Source organism: Nicotiana sylvestris, chromosome 2 (assembly GCF_000393655.2).
Source record: "Nicotiana sylvestris chromosome 2, ASM39365v2, whole genome shotgun sequence".
NCBI lineage: Eukaryota > Viridiplantae > Streptophyta > Magnoliopsida > Solanales > Solanaceae > Nicotiana > Nicotiana sylvestris.
This window is the reverse complement of record NC_091058.1, coordinates 165,885,630-165,899,209: the sequence shown is the minus strand read 5'-3', so window position 1 is coordinate 165,899,209 and position 13,580 is coordinate 165,885,630. Positions and strand designations below refer to the sequence as shown.

Below are 13,580 nucleotides of genomic sequence, written 5' to 3'. Positions count from 1 at the left end.
GTAGTACCTATTTAAAAGTTTTCTTAAAGATATTAATTCTAAAAATCTAAAAAGATTTTCTTTTGAGGTTATTCTTTGAGAAACTAATGAAAAATAAAAAAATATATTCTTGTATTTTCCCAAGAACTTTAGGACATTGTGCATAGAAAAAAAAAACATACTTTATCTTTATATTTAAAGTTTCTTTCTTAGGTAATCAAAAATCGAAATCCAAAAAAATATTTTTATTTTGTTCATTTCTCGTTTCGAAGTCTTTCTTCAGGGATATCAAATGAAAATTCGAAATATTTTTCTTTGGTTTATTGTTTGGACTTCATTTCAGAAAAAAAAGAATCAAAAAATATTTTTTTCTTGTAGGATTTTTCCTTAATAATTTCCCATAGAGTATTTGTTTCAAAAAAAAAAGAAGAGAAAAAATATATGCTCGTTAAGCTTGAGTTTAGGATAGGTTATAGAACATTGAGTCTAGAAAAAAAAAGATTTGGTTCTTTTATTTCTCTTTTCTCATCAGAGTAGTCATTAAGGTAAAAAGAAAAGAAAAAAAAAAAGAACGTCAGTTTGTTTCCTTTATTCCTGATCTTCCAGAACTACGCAAATATCTTATTCATGCGGCATCATGCTACGTAGGCAACCTACATAGGGTTCGATCGAATCATTTTTTTTATTTATTAAAAGAAAAAAAGAGAGAAAAAAAAATAAAAAACAATAAAAAAAAAGAAAAGAAAAAAGAGGGCGAAGTCGTGGGACATGAGAAATGAGAGGAAAGAAAAGAGCGATAATTAGAAAAAAAGAGAAAGGAAAATGAGCAAACCAAGAAGTGCCAGAAAAGAGAAGATTGAAGTGGGCAAATTAGGATGATGCCAAGTGACCTTATGACCCTCGAAGTCATTCTAGAACCATTAATTGTTGCTAGGTGCATTGTACGCAATGTGGTATTTTGCTGTTAAATGCCCTAACGCTAATAGGATGACTCCCTTTTGTTCCTTTTGATATCTTCATAGCAGAAAGGTGGTTGGTTTGTGGTTCTCGAAGTAGTAACTCCTCTCCACAACATAAAGTCAAAAGGCAATGGCGTACAATAACAAAATTGGGTCGGTTGATACCGGTGCCCGAAAGTAGTTGGTTGAACAGGACACTGGTTTGGCTGATGAGGTAAGGATGTTAAGACAACACATGACGGACATGTATCAGGTCTGGATGACTGGGAAGGCACCACCCCCGCCACCACCTAGCTTCTTAGATGCTACCCTTACCCAAACTTCGGTCATAGTGCCAGATGATCCTCCATACTCTCCAGATCCACCCATTTATCACAGCTTTCCCAACTACCCTAGTAGCCCCATCACTCATCCTCCAATTACCTCTCCCCAATATTGTCCTCCTATCATATCCGTCCTTTCCAACAATGAATACCCACTCAAAGCTCATGATGGCCAATATTACCCCTCAAAGGTTGCCCACAAGGTTCCTGACTCATACAAGAAGAGCCTTCGGGAAGAGCTTCATGCTGAAAATGAAAAGGTTATAGGAAAAGAAGGGCGAGATGAGATACCCGGGAAGCTGAAAAGTATAGAACAGTCTTTAAAGAACATGCAAGGGATGAGAAACCAGGTTAGCATGTCTTACAAAGAGTTGTGTATGTTCCCTGACGTTCGCCTGCCCGCAGAGTTTAAAGTACCAAAGTTTAACTTGTATGATGGGTGTGGAGATCCGGTAGCCCACTTGAGGGATTATTGCGGTGAAATGAGAAGTGTTGGCGAGAAAGATGATTTGTTGATGGTGTATTTCAGTGAGAGCTTGACTGGGGCAACTTTGGAATGGCATAATCATTAAGATGTCGGTAAGTGGCATACATTGGGCGACATGGCTCAAGATTTTGTGCGACACTTTCAGTACAATGTAGACATTATCCCAGACCGCTCCTCCCTATCTCAGATGGAATAAAATCTCAAGGAAAGTTTTAGAGATTTTTGGCTCATATGGAACGAACAAGTTTCTCGAGATAGTCCTCCCATTGACAAAAAAGATGTTGTTGAGCCCCGCCGACGACAGGGTCCAGTGGTCGTTCTTGCTAAACGCTTTCAGCCTTAATGTCGACCCCGTGGATATTCTTGTAATCCTCCCCACTACTATTTCTCTCCACAGAACCCCCAAAATCGTACATCACTTTCCCGATACCCCCGTCCACAATGCGCCACTATATGCTCCACATCCACGAGGCTCACGATGGCCCGCACCACTTCCACAAATGTCTTACCCGCCCCCTCAGGCATATCAGCCACCTGCCCGCAAAAGGTTCCAACCGAGGCCAGAGTATAAAATGAAAAGACTACTGAAAAAGAAAGGGCTTTCACCCCTATTGGAGAATCGTATGCCAGTCTGTTCCAGAGGTTGAGGCAATTGGACATGTTGAAGCCGATTCAGATAAAAATTCCAAACCCGCTTCCAAAGAAGTTTGATTTTTCTCAAAGGTGCGCATGTTGCTCAGATGCCCCGGGGCATGACATAGAAAAATGTTGGCATCTGAAAGGAGCAGTCCAGAAGCTTATTGATGCAGGTGACATTACCGCGCAAAATCCAAATGCAGCAGATACTAGCCAAAGTCCATTGCCTGAGACGCATATGGAGGACATGATTTGTGTGGAAAAGGAATATGAGAACTATTCTGAGATCCTCGGAGGGCCAGTTGAGAAATCAGGTGATGGTGAGTTGAGAAAAAGAACGTGAACATCAGACTAAAGATCGTGAATCAGACACCACAAGTCGAATAAAGATCGTGAATCAGATTGGATAATCGGTGCATTGAAGCCCAGTTTCACGCTTCAGAGGTACAACAAGAGTTGAACATCAGACTTGTTTGACAGATTAGGCCACTTAATCAACATGTGCATGTCATGGTCATTAGAGTTGGTATCCACATCTGATAGGTTTCTACTTTGTAGTTTTCTTGTTAGGAATCATCTCTTTCCATTATCCTTTACTTTGTTCCTTTTGTCTTGTTTACTTCCTCTTCCTGAGTCTGTTTGGTCAGAACAAGTGAGAAATGACTTCAAATTTGCCACCAGCTTTCCAATTGCACAAAATGGGATCTGGCTAGCACATCAAAGTGTCATAAGTCAGGAAAGAACAACAAGCGCGCCGAGTTGGTAACAATCGACATGCCTTGGGATCCATGTGAAATACAAAGGTTTGGTATATATCAATTCATGAACAATGCAATAGATGGGGGTGTTGGGTGAACGATTCAAAGGTATTTTTTTGTGATAAGATTGACAAAGAAAGTGGTTAACCAGGGACAAGCAAGGTCTTCCAAGCAGAAATCAAAGTTATCATGGCAAGTGAAGGAGCAATAGACCTCAAGGCCAAGGCCAGTGGTTTAAGTCAAGAGAGAAAAGTATACGCACTGAGTGGGTGGGAATTGACGTGCTTTGGAATTCTTGTGAGACATAAAGGTTTGGTAAATGTTAGTTCATAAGCAATGCAACAGATAGAGAGTATTGGGTCTGAACGGAGAAGAGGTATTTTCTGTGATAAGGGTGACAGAGAAAGTGGTTAGTCAATAAACAAGCAAGGTCTTCGAGTGGAAATCAAAGTTATCATGGGAAGTGAAGGAGCAATCGCCCTCAAAGTTAAGGCTACAAACCAACCACCATATTTTTAAACTGACAAGATTTTTCTTTGATTTGAAACAGGGGCAGAAAATTTTGATTGTTTCGGAGGAACCCTTCGTAAGGAAAGGCAAGCACCAAACAGGTTTGACAGTAAATTCTCAGGACCCTCCTGGAAAATGGGACCTAGTTTAAAAATCAAAACAATCATGAGTAGTAAAACCTGGCATAAATGTACCCCAAAGGAACATAAGGTGGTTTCAAAGTTTGCATGTTTAAGATAGGATTCAATTAGAAGTTTTCAGGACCCTCCTGGATAATGGGACTTAACTTTAAGACTTCTATTAGATAACAAGATTTAGCGTAAGCTCTGTTGTAGGGTAGTGTAACTCAGCCGTAAAAATTGTCACTCTTAGGATAATACTTGATTTTTGACTTTCAGGACCCGCCTGGACAATGAGATGTAGTTTTAAGACCTTCGTAGATAACCGGCTTTAGCAGAAGTCATACCTTTAGAAAACATAATTCAGCTTTTAAAACTGTCATTTAACTGGGAGTTGTCAGTACCCTCATGGATAATGGGATTTAGCTTTCAAATTCATAGAGATATTTGGTAATATGATTCAATTAACACTCACAGATGTGCCCAACACCAAACTGGGGCAGAAAAATTTCTTTTATTTTGTTTGTTTTGTTGTAATCAGGTTCAAAGGCAGCAGTTTGGAGGAGCAGTTCAAGTTCATCAATCAGGCGCCCACCTGGAGAGCACGGGAATACAGTTAAAATTCAGTAATCAGGCACCCACCTGGAGAGCACGAGAATACAATTCAAGTTCAACAATCAGGCGCCCACCTGAAAAGCACGAGAATACAGTTAAAGTTTTGGTAATCAGGCGCCCACCTAGAAGCACGAGAATACAGTTGAAGTTCAGTAATTAGGTGCCCACCTGGAAAGCATGGGAATACAGTTTAAGTTTGGTAATCAGGCTCCCACCTGGAGAGCATGGGAATACAATTAAAGTTTTGGCAATCAGGCACCCACCTAGAGAGCACGGGAATACAGTTAAAGTTCAGTAATCAGGCGCCCACCTGGAGAGCACGGGAATATAGTTTAAGTTTGGTAATCAGGCGCCCACCTGGAGAGCATAGGAATACAGTTCAAGTTCAGCAATCAGGCACCCACCTGGAGAGCACGGGAATACAGTTCAAGTTCAGGAATCAGGCATCCACCTGGAAAGCACGGTAATATAGTTCAATATTTTGGCAATCAGGCGCCCACCTAGAGAGCACGAGAATACAATTCAAGTTCAGCAATCAGGCGCCCACCTGGAGAGCACAGGAATATAGTTCAATGTTTTGGCAGTCAGGTGCCCACCTGGAGAGCACGGGAATACAGTTCAAGTTTTGGCAATCAGGCGCCCACCTGGAGAGCATGGGAATACAGTTCAAGTTCAGAAATCAGGCACCCACCTGGAGAGCATGAGAATATAGTTCAATGTTTTGACAATCAAGCGCCGACCTGGAGAGCACATGAATACAGTTCAAGTTTTGGCAATCAGGCGCCTACCTGGAGAGCAAGGGAATATAGTTCAAGTTTCGGTAATTAGGCGCCCACCTGGAAAGCAAGGGAATACAGTTAAAGTTTTGGAAATCAGGCGCCCACCTAGAGAGCAAGGGAGAACAACACCAGTTTTAAGGAAGGGAAACAATTTAAGTGTCGGTAATCAGGAGCCCACCTGGAGAACAAAGCAACTCAAAGTATTGGTAATCAGGAGCCTATCTAGAGAACGAAGGGAAAGCAACAATATTCGAAGGAAGACGGTTCAAGTTTAGCAATTAGGCGCCCGCCTGAAGAAAAGGGAAAGCATCTCAGATTACAATTCAAGTCAGCAATAAAGGGATTTCACCTGGAGAATACAAGTCAACAAGGCAACAGGAATCACAAGATCAAGCTTGAAGATATAGATAGGAATCTTGTAACCTGTAGTTATTAGGCTAAGCTAGTTTTTTTTATGTTTTGATTTTTGATGTAACATCAAGACCGTGGACCGGAACGTCGGCGGAATGGCACCTCGATCGGCTCTCCACCTCGGTATACTCCATCATCTCACTCACCTCTGAACTACACGTGGCCTGATTCCTTCATAGCCAAGGATATGTAGGCAGCTCAGATACCAAGGCTCGGTCACATTCCCCTCTCTCTTAGTTTTAGTCTCTCCAAATAAGGGTCGGGTAGAAAAACCTATCTAGTCGTTCTTTGTCTGAAAATACTTCGTCGTTCCAGTCAAAGAGAGGCAGTTGTAGACATGTGATTTTTGACCCTCCCCAAGAATTTTCATATTTTAGCACGTCAATATTTAATTTAGGCCTAATATAGCTATTTCAACTCATTTTTACTCTTTTACTTTTATTTTATTACAAGAAAACGAAAATTACAAAAAATAAGTTCATTAATGTTTTGTAGTCATTTTTAATCTTAAAAAAAATACCAAAAAAATAATAATTTTGTTTTAACGGTCAGTCTTATTTTAATAATTATTTTTACTTAAATAGAGATAATTAATATTTTTGATAATACGTTTAGTTAATTAAGCTAATTTTAAGCATAGCTAGTCATAAAGGCCCAAGTTTCTGGCCCATTCCTTAAGTCCAATACCCAATACTCATTAAGCTAACCCTAAGAACCTAAGAGCAATTAGCACAAAAATACACATTTAGACCTAGACCTATATAATAGGGGTAACACCTATCAACTAGAAGAGGGGGGAACGCCTAAAAGATCTAGAAAAAGAAAAGGCGCCTGAGAAAAGCTGACAGCAGCCGCAATTCACCAAGGGCCCCCTTCCCCCACGCTTCTTCTTCTTCATTATCTTTAAAGGCCTAGAAGCTAAGAGCTGAAACCAGCCGAAATAGACTTCCCCCCACGATTCTTCTTCTCCATGAAAACAACCCAAAAGAGCTCCAAAAAGCCATAGATAATCAGCTGAAACGATCCCCATCTTCTTCAGCTCAAACCCACCATTGAAGCTGCTCTAAACCAGGCATAAAACATGAGCTAAAAGCTGCTCAAACCAACTGGAAATCGCAGAAAACACAACTGCACAAAATCACCCAAAATAGTCCGTCGAGCACACTCCAAAAGGTCGAGGTTGCGATTTTCATTTTCGAGTTTGCCGGTGTCGACTTGAGGTTTTCGGTTCGAGGTTCATATTCAGTCGAGTTTGTTGTTCTAAACTTCTGTTCGTGATTGGAATTCTTGTTTAATAAATTTCAGAACCATTTTGGTTTAATTTTCTTGTAAATATTTTCCTTTTGCTTTGTGTAATTCATTTGCAGTTAGCTTAATTATACTTGAGTATCTTATGTTTTGTTTGGTGTTGTCTCATGTTCGTTTTACCGCAATTTCAACAGAATTTGGAAGTGGATATTTTTATAATTTGGTTATTATATAAACTCTAAATCTAAGCGTCATGTATTTAGTGCCAAATTTGCTCTTTGCTTCAATATTTTGTATTGTGTTATAAAGATTACTTTCTTCAAAATCGAGAAGATAAGTATCAAATGTGCAAATGCTCTGTAATTTGGAAGACAGAGCTCAGCAGTTCACAACGTAAAAAGTTATGAGAATTATGGTTATATTTCATTAATGTTCGAGCAAGTTTTTCTTTATTTTTGTTCATTAATTTGTCATCTTTTGTTGGTTTAAAGTTCTGGCAAGAACTTGTTTGTTTCTTTTTAATCCATAAACAACAATAGTTTTCCTTCTCTTGGCTAGTTTTCTTAAAATAATTTAATTATATTTAGTGGTGTAGTTTTATAGGAAAGTTAGTTCCATGAATTATCAAGACATGAATCTCTCACTGTCATTATTTGCTTAAAACAATTTAAAGAAGGAAAAATTCATGTTAGAATAACTCAAGGTGCAAAAGGCAGTAATGTACAAGGGAATTGGGCCATACGAACCTTTATGTGCCATGAAACAATTTTGATGTTAAGGAAGAACGGGCCATGGAGTTTTCTGACTTTAAAATTAGAAAATCAGGCCTTTAGGAATCTTTGGATTGGATACTTTAAGTACTATGGCCCATGGTAATAAAATTCATAAGCTAGCCCATCTTCACTAATTATGAACGCGTAGTTGCTTTAGGCTCATGATAACTGTGATTTCTACATGTTTTATACCCATTCTTACCTAAGCTTTGTGCATTAACTGCCATAAATTAGTCCCAAAATGCTTACAAGTTGCGCTTGATTGCAGGTTTGAGCGACAAGATGACAAATACCAAAGATCGGCTCAAAAAGGAGTGAAATCTGCCAAGTGTCAAAAGACAACTGAAGTGGGGAACAAAATGACCTGTGCGGTCCACACTGATTTGTCACGCGGCCGCATAGGAGAGTTCAGAGGCTGGGCAATTTCCAGGTCAACCTGCGCGGTCCGCACTGCTTTGCCACGTGGCCGCGCAGGATAGTTCAGAGACCATGCAATTTTCAAGTCAAGATGCACGGTCCGCGCTCCTTTCCACGTGGTCCGCGCCCAAGAGTGTCAGAGACTCCGTCATTCAAGGCAAAAGCCCACGCGGCCGCACACCTAATCAGTGCGGTCTGCGTGGAAATGCCCTACGCAGCCGCGCGTCGCATTTACGCGGTCCGCGTCCCCAAGTGTCAGAAGCAAGATATGAAGACCCAAACCCCTACGCGGCCGCGCGTCATTTGTGCGTGGTCTGCGCCAGACCCTCAGGGGTATTTTTATTCGGGTTTTCCTGTGTAGTATAAATAGAACATTTTACTTTTTAGGTGGAGTTTTTTTCAGTTTTGATTTTTTACCAGATAGCAGCTGAACTCGGAACTTCATAGTTTTAGTCCATTTTGGGCAATTTCTTCTAGTATTAACGTGGATTTGAGTAGATTAACATTGTAGTTAATTATTATGTCAATTTCATCTACTATTTCTTCAATTTCTGTTTCTATTATGGCTAGATAAACCTATTAGCTAGGGTTGTGGCTCAACCCTAGTGTGGGTAATTAATGGGTGTGATTGTTTAGTGCAAGAATGATGTTGGGTATTTGTTATTTGGATTAATCTTATGTTTTCATTAAGATTTGGTGGTTGCAAACACTAAGTCTAGCTTAGTGAGTTTTGACTCTTCTTGAGAAAGACAGTCTATGACCCCAAGATTAATTCCAACAAGGAATTGGGATGGACCCATAAGAATGGTAGTCCCAATTAACGGGTTAAACCTCGAGAGAGTAATTACCCAACTTGAACCATAAGTTGCTTGGGAAAATTGGCCTACCCAATTGGTCGAGAGAGAGGCAATTGGATAAAATCAATCTCTTTACCGAGAGGTGTGAGAGTGGGTACAAAAGTGCAACGGTTATAGCATAAGTCCCATATTCATCATTCTTGCATTAGGAATCTCTACCCATTAGTTGACCACCTAGGTACATGCCACGACCCTAGTGCCTTTCTCTATATCGCATACAACTTCGAATCTATATCTTAGCCTAACTTAGCTTTAAACTTGTAGTTGATAAATTGTAGTTGATAATCAAAAGAAAACCAAAAATGTTAGAAGATCAATTAGGAGCTAAAACATAGTCCTAGGCCATACAAACACTCAACTCCAAATTGAAGCTCCCTGTGGAAAATTGACCCCGATACCGCTATTGGGTAAAAGTATTAGCGCCCACTCTTCCTTAAGTTGAGTCCGCTGCGATCACTTTTTGGCACCGTTGCCGGGGAACTTTACGGTGTTGACTATTTGTGTAGCTAGTATTGTGTTTTGCTTCTCTTTCCTTCTTATTTACTAACTTTGTTTGTGTCGATCAATCAGGTACAATGGCTCTTAATGCAAATGACCCTCTCGGCAATGTGATAGCGGGGGAGGAGGTAGAGGATCTAGAACAATATGAGGTCTTACCTCAACTTCCACGGAGAGGCCGACATGTCAATATAAATGCAAATGACAACGACAACATTCCAGACCCTCCTCCGGCACCGCCGAGAGTGGCTCCCAGAGTTCTACCAAATCAAGGATATGCCAGTGCTATTGTTCCTCCCCGAATTCGGGTGGGGAACTTTCAAATCACAAATGTTATGCTGACCTTGCCCGAGCAAAGAGGTTATTTCACGGGTGCCTCCGATCAAAATGCCTACAAGCACTTGAAGGGGTTCGTGGATACATGTTGGGGTAGCAAGCAGACAAACGTGTCCGAGGATGCATTGAGATTGAGGCTTTTCCCGTTTTCTCTTCAGGGTAAAGCATTGGATTTGTTAGAAAAGATCCTCAATCATTCTATTACAACATGGGATGAATTGTAGGACAAATTTATTGCCAAGTTCTTCTCTCCAAGTCATATGGCAGCTCTTCGGGATGAAATTCCAGCTTTCAAGCAAGAGTCAACGGAACCTTTGCATGAGATATAGGAAAGATATAGAACAATGGTGAAAGAGTGCCCTAATAATGACATGACCGAGGCTATGATTCAACAAAACCTTTTATCGGGGCATCAACACCACAAATCAATGCATTGTGAACCAATTGGCCGGAGGGAACTTTATGAAACTTTCTTACCAAGAGGCATGTGATGTACTTGATGAAATGGCCGACACCTCTTTGGCATGGAAAAGCCGAGCAAACGTGCCCTAAGGTGACCCCACGGTCATCCATTTGCACAAGAAATTGCACGATCATGGCCAATATATAGCCGAGCTTACAACAACTATGAATCAATTGGCAAAGGCGCAATTGCAACAAGTCCAAAACCCGCGTCAAGTCAACGCAATGGAAGGTGTTTCTATGTTGAAAAGGAGGCAAAGAGGGAAACAACCTCAAGGTAATTATGAACAATATGACAACAACAATGATGGTGGTGGTTATTCAAATGAGTGCTATGAGGATCAAAGCGAAGAGGTCCAATATGTCAACAACTATCAAGGGAATAGAGGTAACTCCTCAAACCAACAATGGCGTCCTCAAGGTAATTGGGGAAATCAACAACAAGACGGAGGTAATTGGAATAACAAAAACCAAAACAACATTGGGGTAATCAAGGCAACCAAGGAAATTGGCATGGTAATAACAATAATTGGGGCAACAACAACAATCAAGGAGGGTGGAACAATGGCGGGAACCAAGGCAACCGGGGGCAAGGTTTTTAAAGGGGCCCCATGTACCAACAACCGAACAATCCACCCCCTTTCCTTCTCAAGGTCCGAGTTCGTCCGGAAGCGAGATGGGGAGAATTGAAAGCATGTTCGAGCAGATGATGAAAAAGAACCAAGATTTCGAAGCCCAATTAGCTTCGCATAACACATCTATCCGGAACTTGGAAGTGCAATTAGGCCAAATCTCTCAGTCTTTAAATACTCACCCAAAGGGTGCTCTACCAAGTGATACGGTAGTAAACCCCAAGGGTGGGCACAATAATCATGTGATGGCAGTGACAACGCGAAGTGGAAGAGGCGGTGATGTGCATGCCTCACGAGGAAACCATGTTACGATAGATAAAGATGAGTTATGAAATGATGAGATGCCATTGGTAGTTGAGGATGTTGTTGAACAAAGTGCAAGTGATGATGTGAGAATTGAAATTGATGAGGTTAGGGAGGAGACTCAAGAGGTCGTGAACCCATCTAGAGAACACGTCATTGATATGCCCGAACCGGTGGTGCCAAAAGCCAAGGCACCCTTGCCTAGACCTCCTCCGCCATATCCTCAAAGGTTGGCCAAGCAAAAGGGTGACAACCAATTTAAGAAATTCATTGAAATGATGAAGAGTTTGACTATCAACGTGCCTTTGGTGGAGGCACTCGAGCAAATGCCGGGATACGCAAAATTCATGAAAGATTTGGTTACAAAAAAGAGATCAATGGAGTGTGAGACAATCAAGATGACCCATCAAGTGAGCGCAATTGTGCATTCTATGGCTCCGAAACTTGAGGATCCCAGAGCATTCACAATACCATGTACCATTGGAAGTGCCGATTTCGCAAAAGGCCTATGTGACTTGGGGGCAAGTATCAATCTCATGCCATATTCGGTCTTCAAGACCTTGCGTATCGGACAACCTCGTCCAACTTCTATGAGGCTTCAAATGGCGGACCGGTCAATGAAGCGGCCTTTGGGGATTATTGATGATGTCCTTGTTCGTGTTGATAAGTTCATATTGTTGGTCGATTTCGTGATCTTAGATTGCGAAGTGGATTTCGAGGTGCCTATCATTCTTGGAAGGCCCTTCCTAGCTACGGGGAAGGCCTTGGTTGATGTGGAAGCGGGAGAATTGACCTTCCATGTTGGAGATGAAAAGGTGGTGTTCCACGAGTGCAAATCAATGAGGCAACCGGATAGCACCGAGGTATGTTCGTTTGTTGACATTGTCACGGCGGTGATAGTGGATGACACAAGCGCAATGACAAATGTTGAGGACCCACTTGAGGCCGTGCTATTGAACATGGATGTTGATGATGATGCTAGAAGGGTGGAGTGTGTGAACGCATTACATGGCATGGGCTCATATTCTTATGAACCAAGGAAGTTATCTCTTGATATTGAAAATCGCAAAACTCCACCCACCAAGCCATCTATTGAGGAGCCACCGATGTTGGAGTTGAAACCACTTCCTCCTCACCTCAGGTATGAATTTCTTGGTCCTAATTTCACTTTACCAGTTATTCTTTCTTCTTGCTTGACTAACGTGCAGGTTGACGCCACTTTGGCGATTCTTCAAAAGCTCAAGCGGGTGATTGGATGGACCTTGGCGGATATTCGGGGTATTAGCCCCGCGTTTTGCATGGACAAGATAATATTGGAGGATTCTAGGTCGTCTCTTGAACATCAAAGGAGACTCAATGAGGCCATGGAAGAGGTGGTCAAAAAGGAAGTCATCAAGTGGCTTGACGCCGGTGTGGTGTATCCAATTTCTGACAGTTCGTGGATTTCTCCGGTACAATGTGTGCCAAAGAAGGGAGGAATGACGGTGGTGACCAATGACAACAATGAACTTATTCCAACTCGTACTGTGACGGGTTGGAGGGTATGCATGGATTACCGGAAGTTGAACAAGGTGACTAGAAAGGATCATTTCCCATTGCCGTTCTTGGACCAAATGCTTGATCGTCTTGCGGGTCGAGCTTTCTATTATTTTTTGAATGGGTATTCAGGCTATAACCAAATTCTCATTGCCCCGGAAGACCAAGAAAAGACAACCTTCACATGTCCTTTTGGCACATTCGCCTTCTCTCGAATGCCATTTGGATTATGTAATGCACCGGCGACCTTCCAACGATGTATGATGGAAATCTTCACCGAAATGATGGAGGACATATTGGAGGTCTTCATGGATGATTTTAGTGTGGTTGGGGACTCATTTGGTGAATGCTTGCAAAACTTGTATCGTGTGTTGGCCCGATGCGAAGACACAAACTTGGTTCTCAATTGGGATTAATGCCATTTTATAGTAGAAGAAGGAATTGTGTTGGGTCACAAAATTTCAAAAAGAGGGATTGAGGTTGATAAGGTGAAAATTGAGGTTATCTCAAGGCTCCCTCCCCCTACTTCTGTCAAAGGGGTGAGGATTTTTCTTGGACACACGGGTTTTTACCGAAGATTCATCAAAGACTTTTCTAAGGTAGTTAACCCGTTGTGTAAATTGCTAGAGAAAGATGCCAAATATGTGTTCGATGAGAGATGTATGGAGGCTTTCGAGCTTCTAAAGCAAAAGTTGACGACTACCCCCATCATTACCGCACCAAATTGGAGCTTGCCCTTTGAGCTCATGTGCGATGCTAGTGATGTTGCGGTGGGGGCGGTCTTGGGCCAAAGAATCAACAAAATGTTCCATCTGGTGTACTACTCAAGTAAGACAATGAATGAAGCTCAAAGGAACTACACGGTCACCGAAAAGGAATTGCTTGCTATTGTTTTTGCCATGGAGAAGTTTCGCCCATACCTTATGGGGGCAAAAGTGATTA

General features: G+C 41.5%; 1 long non-coding RNA gene across 1 annotated transcript; it reads left to right on the top strand.

The window, feature by feature from the left end:
• The first annotated feature begins 6,387 nt into the window (after positions 1-6,387).
• Positions 6,388-8,511, top strand: LOC138886543 (uncharacterized). The gene is made up of 2 exons (XR_011405530.1): positions 6,388-6,904; positions 7,866-8,511. It is a non-coding gene; the product is annotated as an uncharacterized lncRNA (long non-coding RNA).
• Positions 8,512-13,580: the final 5,069 nt, after the last annotated feature.